Here is a 13,155-nt window from a genome sequence, read left to right on the forward strand (position 1 = left end):
CTGTGTATATTTATTATGTATATATAAATACACACACATGCATGTATACATTTCAGAAAAATATGTTACTTTTATATATTAAATATATTTATATATGATATAATTTATATGAATATAAATATATACATGTAAATATTTTCAAAATATATGCTGTATGTGTGTGTCTTTATATGCACAAAATAAATATATACAGTACACACACATATACTATTGTACACAAAAACTTTTATTTTGGATGCGATTAATCGGTTGACAGCACTAATATATATATATATATATATATATATACACATTCACTGAATGGAGCTATTTTTGATGCTTTATAGGCCTTGAACGGTAAAATACACACTTTTATGTGTCAAAATGCCCATCTTTGCAAGTATTCTTGTAAACACAGTAGGTCTTAAGTGAAAGCAAACAGCTGAGAAAGAAAACAGTGTAACAGTATATTGGATCCGGGCAGCTCTTAAAGTGACGGCAGTCTATTCCTGTGTCATTCATGTTAATCAAACAACAAAATCTCGAAGTGCTCTTGACTTAACCTATTTCAAATCTTATTTGAAACAAAAATAACTTGTGATATATATCATAACCGTGAAATAAAATGACTCATATTGTGATATTAGATTTTGGTCATATCCCCTATCCCTTGCTCATGTGTATAATAAGTGCAGACACTGTACATGCCTTAAAATAGCAGTTCACCTAACACTAACATTTTGTTCATCATTTATTCACCTTCCTTTCTTTACAAGTTTAGAACTGAAGTAAATGATGACAGAACTTCTTTTTTTGAGTGAAGTCACTGTTTTTATATGCATGTCTAAATCACACTGAGATAAGCCATAATAAAACTCCCTGAAGCTGATTGAAAACATGCAATATGACTTAAGATAATGCTAACGAGCTATAGAGCACATGTCTTGTATGTAGATCACATCCTTCACTCTGTCAGAAACTTTGCAGGTCAGAACGATTCTCTGCTTCATCCAGGATCAATGTCTCCTAATAGCACACTGTTCCTACACACTAAACCCAAAGCTTTCATCTAAAACCAGTTCATGAAACTAGGACGAGAAAAACACTAGTCGAAAAAAACATCAATGGGTTTATGTCACGTGAACCTCATACCGTACCTGCACAGCCCCAAGTGTGACCAATCAGATCGCCCATCAGTTCCAGCGAGCGCAGACCAGGGACTTCTGGGATTTTCTTGGCAGGAGGGCCTGTCTGCTTACTGGACCTGCCAAAAGTGCCAAACATCCCAAAAAACCCTGAAAGAGAAAACATAGACACAGAAATCACACAAAAATAATGCATTAAACTCATGATCATTTCAAATAAAATAATGATTTATTTACAACTTTTAATTAAACCAAAATGCATCTGTCAAAATCAAAATGCACCCCCCCACACACAAACACACACACACACATCCTCTACACAGGATGGCTAAATAAATGATGATGTGGCAACATCTGGATCAATTTCAGAAAGAGGACAAGAATGAGGGAAGGAAGGATGTGGGTTGTGATGGAAAGAGGAAAGGGCTGAGAAGAAGGTATTTCCGAGATAAAAGGGATGGATGGAAAGAACGAGGTGTTTGTGTCCTGCTCACCTGAGGAGGCGGCTTCAGCGGGCAGGGGGAGGTCCTGTAACTCCCACATCCTCACACTACCGTCCTCAGAGCACGACATCAAGCGCCTACAACAGAAACAGAGAACACTTCGCTTTACTCAGATGCTTCCCAGGGATGCTTTGGAGGAGTTCTGCTGATGCGTATCATACCCGTCCTCCTGCAGCATGCTGTGTAAGACACTGGAATCATGGGCGATCTTCCTGTACGCACTCCACACTCTTCATCAGCACATTAAAAACATACAGACCACTGCCTACAGCCGCCACTATATACTGAGACAGAGATATAACTGTGTAAGGAAAACATGCAAGATATGATTATCATATATTATTTACACTAGCAGTCAAAAGTTTGGAATAATTACAGTTTTTTCACGTTTTTGAAAGAAGTCTCTTCTACTCACCAAGGCTGCTTAACAGTAATATTGTGAAATATTATTAACATTTTAAATAACTGTTTTGTACTTGAATATATTTTAAAATGTCATTTATTCCTGTGATGCAAAAGCTGAATTTTTGAGGATTCATTAATGAATAGAAAATTCAAAAGAACAGCATTTCTTCGAAATATACATGTTTTGTGATATTATAAATGGCTTTACCATCACTTTTGATCAATTAATGCATCCTTGTTATATAAATATATTATTATTATGTATTTATTTATTTACTTACCCCAGACTTTTGAATGGCAGTGTTACAGTTTCTACAAAAATACCAAGCAACAAAAATGTTTTTTTTTACATTTATAATAATAAAAATGTTTAGCATATCAGAATGATTTCTGAAGGATCATGTGACACTGAAGACTGGAGTAATGATGCTGAAAAATCAGCTTTTAAGAATTTAAAATAGATTGAAATAGAAAGTAGTTAATAATATTTCACAATTTTTTACTGAATTTTTGATTCAATAAAAATGTGTCCTTGGTGAGCACAAGAGACTTTTTTCAAAAACATAAAAACACATAATTATTCCAAACTTTTGACCATTGTTGTATCATTTATATATAATTGATCATTTACAATGGAAGGTCAGTTTCTTACCTCTCCATCTGAGCTCATGTGTTGAATGGATCTCTCGATCTGTTTCAGTTTGACCTCTGATTGGCTGTCTCCCGCCGGCTCCTCCCACAGAATGTGCTCATATGCCTGGATCGTCCAATCCACTGAATCCCAGATGATGAGCTCACCGATATGAGAGCCGCTCGCAAACAAGCCGTCTGAGATCAACAATAACTAACACTAAACACAACAACACTCAACACAAAACACAATGATCTCAGTGTGAACGTGAGGACCGACTGCCGTCAAGTGTCTCACCGTTGATGCTGATGAGAGAATGGATGGTGTCCTGATGGTCAGCTAGATGACGCATGGCCATAACCGCAATATCTGATCCAGACAGGCTCAACTTAAATATCACTGAAACATCAGAAACCATTTCAAATCATTCATTTACCTACAAGCAAACTTGTCAAAAAATAGCTTTAATAACATGAAAGTCATTACTAAAAAAATGTATGAGGACCATGTCAGCTTTTGCTAGAGCAGCAAGTGTAAACTTTTCATATTTGTTGAAAATACCATCATTATTATTTTTAACATACATTTTATGGAAAAATTATTTTTTTATCCATGGCAGCTGTAATGAAGTTCTTCGGTAACTCCACCATGGCTGAGATGCCTTCAGAATAAAGCAGATGATTTATTAAAATATATTTAAATACACTACTGTTCAAAAGTTTGGGGTCAGTAAGCTGTTTTGTTTTGTTTTTTCTCAAAGAAATTAGTACATTTATTCGGCAAGGATGCATTAAACATGCATAATGTTACAAAAGATTTCTATCTCAAATAAATGCTTTCCATTCATCGCATAACCCTAAAAAAATTGTACCACAGTTTCCACAAAAATATTAAGCAGCACAGCTGTTTTTAGCATAATGATAATAAACGTTTCTTGTGCAGCCAATCAGCATATTAGAATGTTTTTTGAAGGACTACGTGACACTGGAGTAATGATGCTAAAAATGTATCTTTGATCAGAGTAATATATTATATTTTAAAATATATTCAAATAGAAAACAGTTATTTTAAATTGTAAAAATATTTCACAATATTACTATTTTTACTGTATTTCTGATCAAATAAATGCAGCCTTGATGAGCAGAAGAGAAAAAAGTCATTTATAAAACGGATAGTTCCGGTCCTTGATTCTGATTGGTTGAGCCGCATTCAAAGCTGTTGTAAAATACTCTACAAACATATACCTTTTGTTTACATCTGTGTGTTGCTTGGCAACCACTTTGTTGCAACCACAACCGTTTCTGAAGAACTACATTGTTTGGTGGAAGAATACTGTTTTTATTCATATCATTATATTTTATTTGCTTTGTTTTATTTTGTGAAACCTTGCTACATATATGGAATAACCGTTTTATAAAAGCAATAAGCCACATGAAGCCATGGTTTACAGTGAATTTATAACTCCGCTTCGCATCGTGCCTAACAACGCCCCTTAGCTGTTATAAATTCACTGTAAACCACGGCTTCTTGGGGCTTATTGCTTTAATGATGTTGCAGAAATTACACACTGCCACTTTAAGTTTATAAAACTATTAGCAACATGTTGTAGTGATGTTCTCTTGTGTTTAATAGTCCGTTTCTGGTCTTGGACAGATGTTTCTTTGTTGTATGTGCTCTGCATGAACATCATTCATATATTTATTTATCTGGGAGTGTGTGTGTGTGTGTGTGTGTGTGTGTTTTGGATTGTGTACCTGCATCACTGTGATGAACCGTTTTACACTGCAGCTCCAAACACACAGTTCATTCCCACCCGAGAGCCACATGTCCAAACGATCCAACACCAGCAAACACTGAAAAACAGACACATCCATCAGCGCACAAACACACACTAAAAAACACACAACCCACACCATCTGCACTGAAACAAGCTGCATCACACCCTGTACCTTCACTGAAGACTGAAGACCAGATATATTCTGCACTCGGTTTCCTGAATCTGGATCCCATAACTGCTGTAGAATTAAGGACAAGCATTGACACTAAACACACACACACACACACACACACACTTCAGCAGAAGCTCGTGTAAAGGATACACTGAGCGTGCGGTCTGGTGATGTGGTAATGAGCGCGGCGTGTGCGTTTCTTCCTCTGATGAAGGAGTATGATATCATTGCAGTGATCTGCTGTGTGTGACCGCGCAGCTCGAACAAACAATCTCCCGTCTGAAACACACAAACACACACACATATGCTGCTTTGCATTTATATTGAGTGTTGGGGTCACACAGTAAATGTAAGTTGTATTGCAGGGGACAATTAAAACTAACTTTTTTTAAATGTTTTTCTGAATGTTATTAATAAAGTAGTAATTAACCATTTAATTAAGAACATTATACAGTCTATTTCAAAATATAAAATAAATTAAATCAAGCATACATATGAAATTATATTTGTATATATTTTGTGGCACTGCCCCGATAAAAAACATACACACAAACACAATAACGTAAATCTTCACATGTGTATGCAATCATATACATATATAAATATATGTACATACATATATATATATATATATACATACATACATATATATATATATATATATAAATACTTAAAAACAAATATTAGAACACCAAAAAAAATTTTTTTGAGCTCACATTTTACAAGAAAATTGTATATACCTATTTTTATATATTTATAAAATAGCACGAATAAATACACCGAAACTTTGTGTAAATAAATAAAAATGATACACAATTAAATCATATATACATTATAAAACAAAAATGACCGCATAAACTATATATTTGTTTTTCCATATTTATAATACAGTGTAAATAAAATTCTAAAAAGTATTGTGTAAATAAAAATGTTATAATATATTTTAAAGAAATAATATTTGTCATAAAGAAAATGTATATTATTAGTAGTGCTGGGCGATGATTAATTGTGATTATTAATCACATCCAAAATAAATGTTTTGTGTACATAATATACCTGTGTGTACTGTGTATATTTATTATGTATATATAAATACACACACATGCATGCATACATATATTTAAGAAAAATGTTATGTTTATATATTAAATATATTTATATATAAAATATATGAATATAAATATATACATGTAAATATTTTCTAATTATATATTGTATGTGTGTGCCTTTATATATACATAATAAATATACACAGTACACATACATATACTATGTACACAAAAACTTTTTCTTTTGGATGTGATTAATCGTAATTAATCGTTGCCCAGCACTAATTATTAGAAATATGATTATATGTTATTTTTTAATATATATATATATATACCATAATAATTACCATCACAGGAGGCTTTTGAGAACTGAGTCACAATGCAAAAAAAGTTCCTGAATTTATTTCATTTTATTAATAATAATAATAATAATAATATTAAATAATAATGTTAATATTATTTATGCCAAAAGACTATCAACCGGACTATCAACTATATCATTAACTTGTAATTAGCATATTCATAAAGTTCTGCTCACCTCAACATTCCATATGAGCACCAGGCCGTCGTCACCTGAAGACGCAAACCTGCCCATCACAAAACACACAGATGCCGAGTAAAGCCTGGCATGATGCTTTACTTCCATTAACTAGTCTAATGGTTAAATAAAAGGAACTGTAAAGCGCAAAATATAACATCGCCTGCACTATGACAGATCTTCTCCTCTGATTGGATTTGAACAATCTCATGATTCTCAAGTGACCTTTGACCTCTCGAGCTCAGAAACGAATGGTCCTCAGGAAGAACAGGAGAATAAAACTATGATAAAGGGATGAGGTACAGGAAGTATGGAAGGGATCGGAGAAGAGAAACAGGACTCTGGACTCTAAAAGCAATCAGTGATGTTCTGCACACTGACCTCACCTCAAACTCTCCTCCTGCGCTAAGATCATCAGGAGCTGCCAGCCGTAACACACACACACACACACACACACTTCCAAATGCTCTTCTCCATCCCTTCAATAAGAATAAGCCCTGCACTGTGTGTTTATATATACATGAGCTTTTTAAAGGCCTCCAGCGCAGATGTTTTCATGCAGACGTGGTTAATACAGACAGGCCCAGAGCTGATGGACACTATCAAGTGGATGTCGAAGTGCACACACACAACCAAACTCCCTCAAGCTGTGATGATTAAGCTCTTGTCACGCTCTGTAAGCTTGCTTTTGGAGAGGATCTGGCTCGGTCTTAGCTGTCAGTCGCTGGTCAGAGGCAGAAGAAGAGGAGAAGAGGATTGCTTACCTTAAGTCATCAATCTGCACCAGAAATCGAACGATGTCAAAGTGTCCTTTCAGCACCTGCATCTCCGTGAAACAGTTTTTGGGCTGTTCCTCCCCAATGAACAGCGCCGCGCTCTTCTGCCCACAGAGAGAATATAATAGACAAACGAATCATTGCTTCAATCTAGCTCAGAATGTGCTGAAATGACTGCTGCTTGCTGGACTGCGTCGGCCTGTCTCTCTGATACATGTACTGCAAATAGAAGAACTGGACACTGAAGCCAGCTTCTCATCTTCTGTTTATTGGTAAATAACGGCAATAACATGGACATACAGGTCATCATATAGGAGTTTTTGTGACTTTTAAAATGCATGGCTGCTAAAAAAATTTTAACTATGAGTTATTACAGCCATTTTTCTAAACACATCAACAAAAATCGAATTACTTTAAGTTTAAATGCTGCAGTTGTTTTTCTTTTTGTCTTGTTTCGAACCCTAAAACCAGCCTAAACAAACTAAAATCATTCAAAAAAACATGAAATAAAAGAAACATTAGCATTAATGTTTCCCTACAATAAACATTTCAATGCAGTATAATATTATAGATACAAAAGCTTTAAATAAATCACAAAAAATATATTAAAAATTCTAATTCAAAATGTTAACAAAAACTATATTATACATCAATGATACTAAAAATAACACTGGTCCAGCCAAACTTTTCCTTACTGTATTTGTAAATAAAACGCACGCACACACACATATATATATATATATGTATGTATATATGTATGTGTGTGTGTATGCATGCATGTATGTGTGTGTGTGTGTGTGTATGTATATATATATGGATATACATACACATATGAAACATGACAAAAGAAAACTTATATTTCAGTGTACATATATTTTATTTTTAGTAATCCAAGTATTATATGAATTATATACTATACATGACACACACAGACAGCAGTTTCATAGGGTTCCCCACAAAAACTGTTGCATGTGTTTTTTTTGTGGCTTGTACTCACCTGCACTGTTCCCTGCGCCTCCCGACCTCCCAGAATCCACCGCAGCATGTTGGGCTTTTCAAAAACCACCTGACCTTACATGCAGACGAATGGAGTTGTGTGCAAATAAATCACAAGAAAACAAATCAGTGTAGCTGCATGTTGCGACACCAGCTGACAGAGGCGCGCGGTGCGTTCTGTTGATATTCCTGATGTTAAGAGTCTTTATTAAAACACTAAATCAGTCATCTGTATCTCTACTGGAATACATTTACATCTGTGACACACCGAAACATTGTAGCAAGAGTGGACTGACAGGACGCGTCGCGTCGCGTCTGATATAATGTATCACTTCCGCGCCGGTTCGGCTTTAGATCCAAAAACACTTCCGTTAGACCAGATAAACGAGTCAGATGATTGGAAATGTTCATATAAAATCATTCTGAGAGAATATTCGGCCAAACTTGTCTATGGTCTATCACAGCCTCATATCAGCTGCTCACTACAAACAATCTGCGCGCTCGCGTGACTAGCTACGGAAGCTTCAAGGGGACACACGTGACCCACAGTGTTTCCGAAGGGAAAAACACCGAAGGTCTACAGTTGATCTTTTATTGCTGGTTGGTTTCTAGATGTACCATAACCAGCCCTAAATTTCAACAAAACAAGCGGCATATAAAACAAAACGTAATATGTGTTTTTTTTTCTGTAAGGAAATTCTTGTTTTATATATTATTATATTTTTAACTGTATTGTGAATCATTATATATAAAAACAAAACATAATCTGTGATATTATGAAATCTTGTAGATCATTTTTATATTTTTGTCATCTAAAATTAGCATTTTTATCAGGCTCCTATATTTATGTTCAGTTATCGCACTTTAATGGCAATGTACAGGTCATTTTCTGTGCCATTACAGTGAAATAACTAAACATAAATATAGGAGCCTGATAAAAATGCTAATTTAGAGGCACTTAGAGGCTTTTGCATCTGAACTCTTCATATATATATATATGTGTATAGTTGTTCTGTTGTTGTTCTTTTAATAATATATAACAACAAAACAATTTGTGCTACCATGTATATTTTATCTGTAAAAAAATGTATTAATAATAATAATCATCATTTTTTTGTATTGCTGGTCATCATGCCACCGCTAGATGTCAGTATACACCAACTCGAAAACCCTGTTGAGGTCGAACATGACTGTAATACTGAAACACTAACGAGGTTCTCCACAGCTTCAGGGATTCACTTCAGTATATTCAATCACTAATGTCTGTGATCTACTCCCAAATATATTATTCACACGCATAAAGGCTAAAGCATAGTATAAAGATAACCGTATGTCATGGCATCGACTGAATAATCAAGTAAACAGATTAAAGTAATACTTTTAAGCCTTTTCTCTAGCTACATTCTCCCTCAGGTCTTCAAAAGAGTGAGAGTGATGGACTCTGTGTGAATGCTGAGTAATTATTTGAGGATTACCATCACCTCACTTTACAGAGATGTGGCCCCTCTCAAAATCCCACAGGGCCCCCCCACACACACACACACACACACACACACGTGTTCTCAGATAGAGACGAGTGTGTGAGCTAGTGTGACCTTCATGCTGAGCTCTAGCGTTGATTTCTGATTTAGTGTCAATCCGCTGCGCTTGTCATGCCAGGCGAGGTGCTTTCCACAAGGTAATAGAAAAACTCAAGGGCAGAGAGAGAGGGGAGGGTAGCAGGAGACGGAGGGAGATGTAACTCCCTGTTGAAAAAAACAGCATATGCTGCTTAGGTATGTTTTGACGCTGGGATGCTGGTTTATGCTGGTCCTTTGCTGCTTTTGCTGGTTTATGCTGGTCTTGTGCTGGCAAAGGACCAGCATAAACCAGCAAAGGACCAGTTTAAACCAGCATCCCAGCGTCAAAACATACCTAACCAGCATATGCTGGTTAGGTATGTTTTGACGCTGGGATGCTGGTTTATGCTGGTCCTTTTGCTAGTTTATGCTGGTCCTTTTGCTAGTTTATGCTGGTCCTTTTGCTAGTTTATGCTGGTCCTTTTGCTAGTTTATGCTGGTCCTTTTGCTAGTTTATGCTGGTCCTTTTGCTAGTTTATGCTGGTCCTTTTGCTAGTTTATGCTGGTCCTTTGCCAGCACATGACCAGCATAAAGCAGCAAAGGACCAGCATAAACCAGCAAAAGACCAGCAAAGGACCAGCTTAAACCAGCAAAGGACCAGTTTAAACCAGCATCCCAGCGTCAAAACATACCTAACCAGCATATGCTGGTTTTTTCAACAGGGCTATCTGAACAACGTGCAAAGAAACAACAGAACAGTCAAAATGCAAGATCAATTAAAGTAAGGATGAAGAAAAATGTGACCTTTAAAAGTTCATTTACATTTCCTGAGGAAAATGCAAATGTTGCCAGGCAGCAAAAATCGTTACAGTTTTAAGAAAAAGTTAATATTATTATTATTATTATCATTATTATAAAACTCAGCAATATACTATAAAAATAGATACTCTACACAAGTAAACCCACTTCACTGGCTAATTACTCTTTGACAGCAATGCCATAGAAATAGCTATACAGAGCTTCTGCAAAAACAAAGATCAAAGACAGCATTCTAAAGATGGTTGCACACTTGTTTCTCTGGCACATAAGGTCTATAGTTACACCAGCGCTGGGTAAAATAGGGACAAACCCAGCAATTGGGCTGTTTTGACCCAGCGGTTGGGTTAAATGTTTAACCCAACATTCTGGGTGGTAACCCAACCGTTGGGTCAAAACAACCCAATTGCTGGGTTTGTCCCTATTTTACCCAGCGCTTGGTTGTATTTAACCCAGCATTTTTTAGAGTGTATAGCTACCGTTATAGTTATCCTTCTTGGTTTGAACAGGTCTTTATTCAATATGCAAATATTGCAATGACATTATCACTGTCAGTTAGATTTTGAAGGGTGAACATTTTCACAAAGTCATGTCATTTTCAAATTTTATTATTAAGAAATGTTATTCCTACACTCTAAAAAATGCTGGGTTAAATACAACCCAGTGCTGGGTAAAATAGGGACAAACCCAGCACAGCAATTGGGTTGTTTTGACTCAGCGGTTGAGTTACTACCCAGAAGTTAAACATTTAACCCAACCACTGGGTCAAAACAACCCAATTGCTGGGTTTGTCCCTATTTTACCCAGCACTGGGTTGTATTTAACCCAGCATTTTTTAGAGTGTACAAAACAAAAGTCTCAATGCATCTGAATTGGCATTTACTTGCAGAAACTTATGGAAAAGAAAAATAAAAGAACACAGATTCCAATTCAATGCTGCTATGAAAATTACATTTTATGTTCACAAATATACAAAACACACAGCATCTGGTCATTATAGTGGCATCATGTTAGACATGAACAGTGACATACCTTCTAATTTCTGACTCAACATATTCACTGTTCAGAGTTCAGAGAGAGAACAGGACACAAGGAACATCATCCTACTCTCTCTCTCTCATTTCTTCTCCTCTCTTCTCTGCGTCTGTCCATCTGGCGAGAGAAAAATAGATGGTTATTCTAAAAGGTGCTGATTTCAGCTATAAACTGTAGGGGGAATGCGTGTGATGTTCAATAAGGCTTTCCCATACAGAGACGGAGTAGAGAAGACAAACTCGTTTATGAGCAACACACAACCCTGTCCTCCTGTATTACTCGCACACTAAATTCTGCTTTATACACACACAAACTACAGCAACACTTCAGGGGATTTGTGTGTAGTGTGTGTTTTTCGTCTACCAAGCAAATGCAGGTGCAAATCTAGACTTTAAATCACTGTTGCACATGCATTTTTGAAAATAGCATGAGCTCAACATCTTAAACCAACAAGCAATTCTCTAGCAACCATGAATACAATAGCAACTGCAGAGCAACACCCTGGCAACCACCTACAACAATATGAATATGGGTAGTATGAATGAAATTCGAACATAGTACATCCACTATGTTGTTACTATCACGTGATGAATCAATTGCATCCTGCATTGCCATTCATAAATCCTCTACCATGGCCTCATGGGAGAGTAAAGTGTCAATCGAATGCATACTTCAGAATTTGGGAGGAAGTACTATGTCATCTTTTTGCCTACTGCTTTTTGAATACTATGAATTTGGACATTCTACCCTTTTTCACATACTATATAGTAGGGAAGTATTCAATTTTGCATTCAGCAATAGTATTCGAAAAAACAGTAGGTAAAAAAAGTACCCGGATAGCCTACTACTTTGGACGAAATTCTCGAGTGCGCGTTCAATGGACACTTTACAGAGTCATGCAACTTGGCGGAAGTATGTCCGAATTTCAGTCATATTGCCTATATTCATAAGGTGCATCACAAATCATGTGCTAATGCACTATTCTAGATGTTTTGTAGTATAAATAGTGGGAGTAGCGTGTTCACACTGAAAATTCCACTTTAAATACCTGGATGCCGCACTTAAATAACCAAAAAAACGTTCATACACTCAACTGTCGCAGTTTTAATTACGTTGCGAAGGGGAAGGGGCTATCAGACTCTGATTATTAATGACAAAATAACCTTATAAAATTCATACACTACATGGTTGAGTACTCAGGACCATCCTTTGGGTGGTGCAACTGGTGTGGTCACACCGGGCCCCGCACTTTGATGGGGCCCCGCGGCGGACAGAATGTGATCACGAACGGACCGAGGGGGACTCCTAAAGACTCAGCTAAGGCCGGCCCTGCTACATAGTGCGTAAGTACATAGTGTATAAGTGCATCGTATATAGTGCGTCATTTGGGACGCAGTTGAATTACATAGAATGTAAAACATTTTAATGGTTGCGATGTTTCAAACTAAATGTAGTACCTACTACACAGTATGTGATTTTGGATGCAGTGTGTTATTGTGTCCAGCTGTGATAAAAAATGACAGAAAATTCTGTCCATGACAGAAAATTATATATATATATATATATTCTAACAGACACACAATCAAAGAGTGGTACTGGCCGACACAAGCTTTAAAAACATACACACGCACGACAGAAAACAGACCTGTGATGTAAATTTATACAAACACTGGAGACATTAGCAATGTGAGGAAGATATACTTGTGTGTGTGTGTGTGTGTGTGTGTGTGTGTGTGTGTGTTGAAATATATATTTTATATTGATATTCCGTCT

At 36.2% G+C, this 13,155-nt stretch overlaps 1 pseudogene; it reads right to left on the reverse strand.

Moving 5' to 3' along the window:
* Positions 1-8,519, reverse strand: part of LOC107585383 (WD repeat-containing protein 41-like) — a 10,412-nt pseudogene extending 1,893 nt beyond the window's left edge.
* Positions 8,520-13,155: the final 4,636 nt, after the last annotated feature.

This window comes from Sinocyclocheilus grahami, unplaced genomic scaffold (assembly GCF_001515645.1).
Source record: "Sinocyclocheilus grahami isolate Dianchi unplaced genomic scaffold, SAMN03320097.WGS_v1.1 scaffold70.1, whole genome shotgun sequence".
NCBI lineage: Eukaryota > Metazoa > Chordata > Actinopteri > Cypriniformes > Cyprinidae > Sinocyclocheilus > Sinocyclocheilus grahami.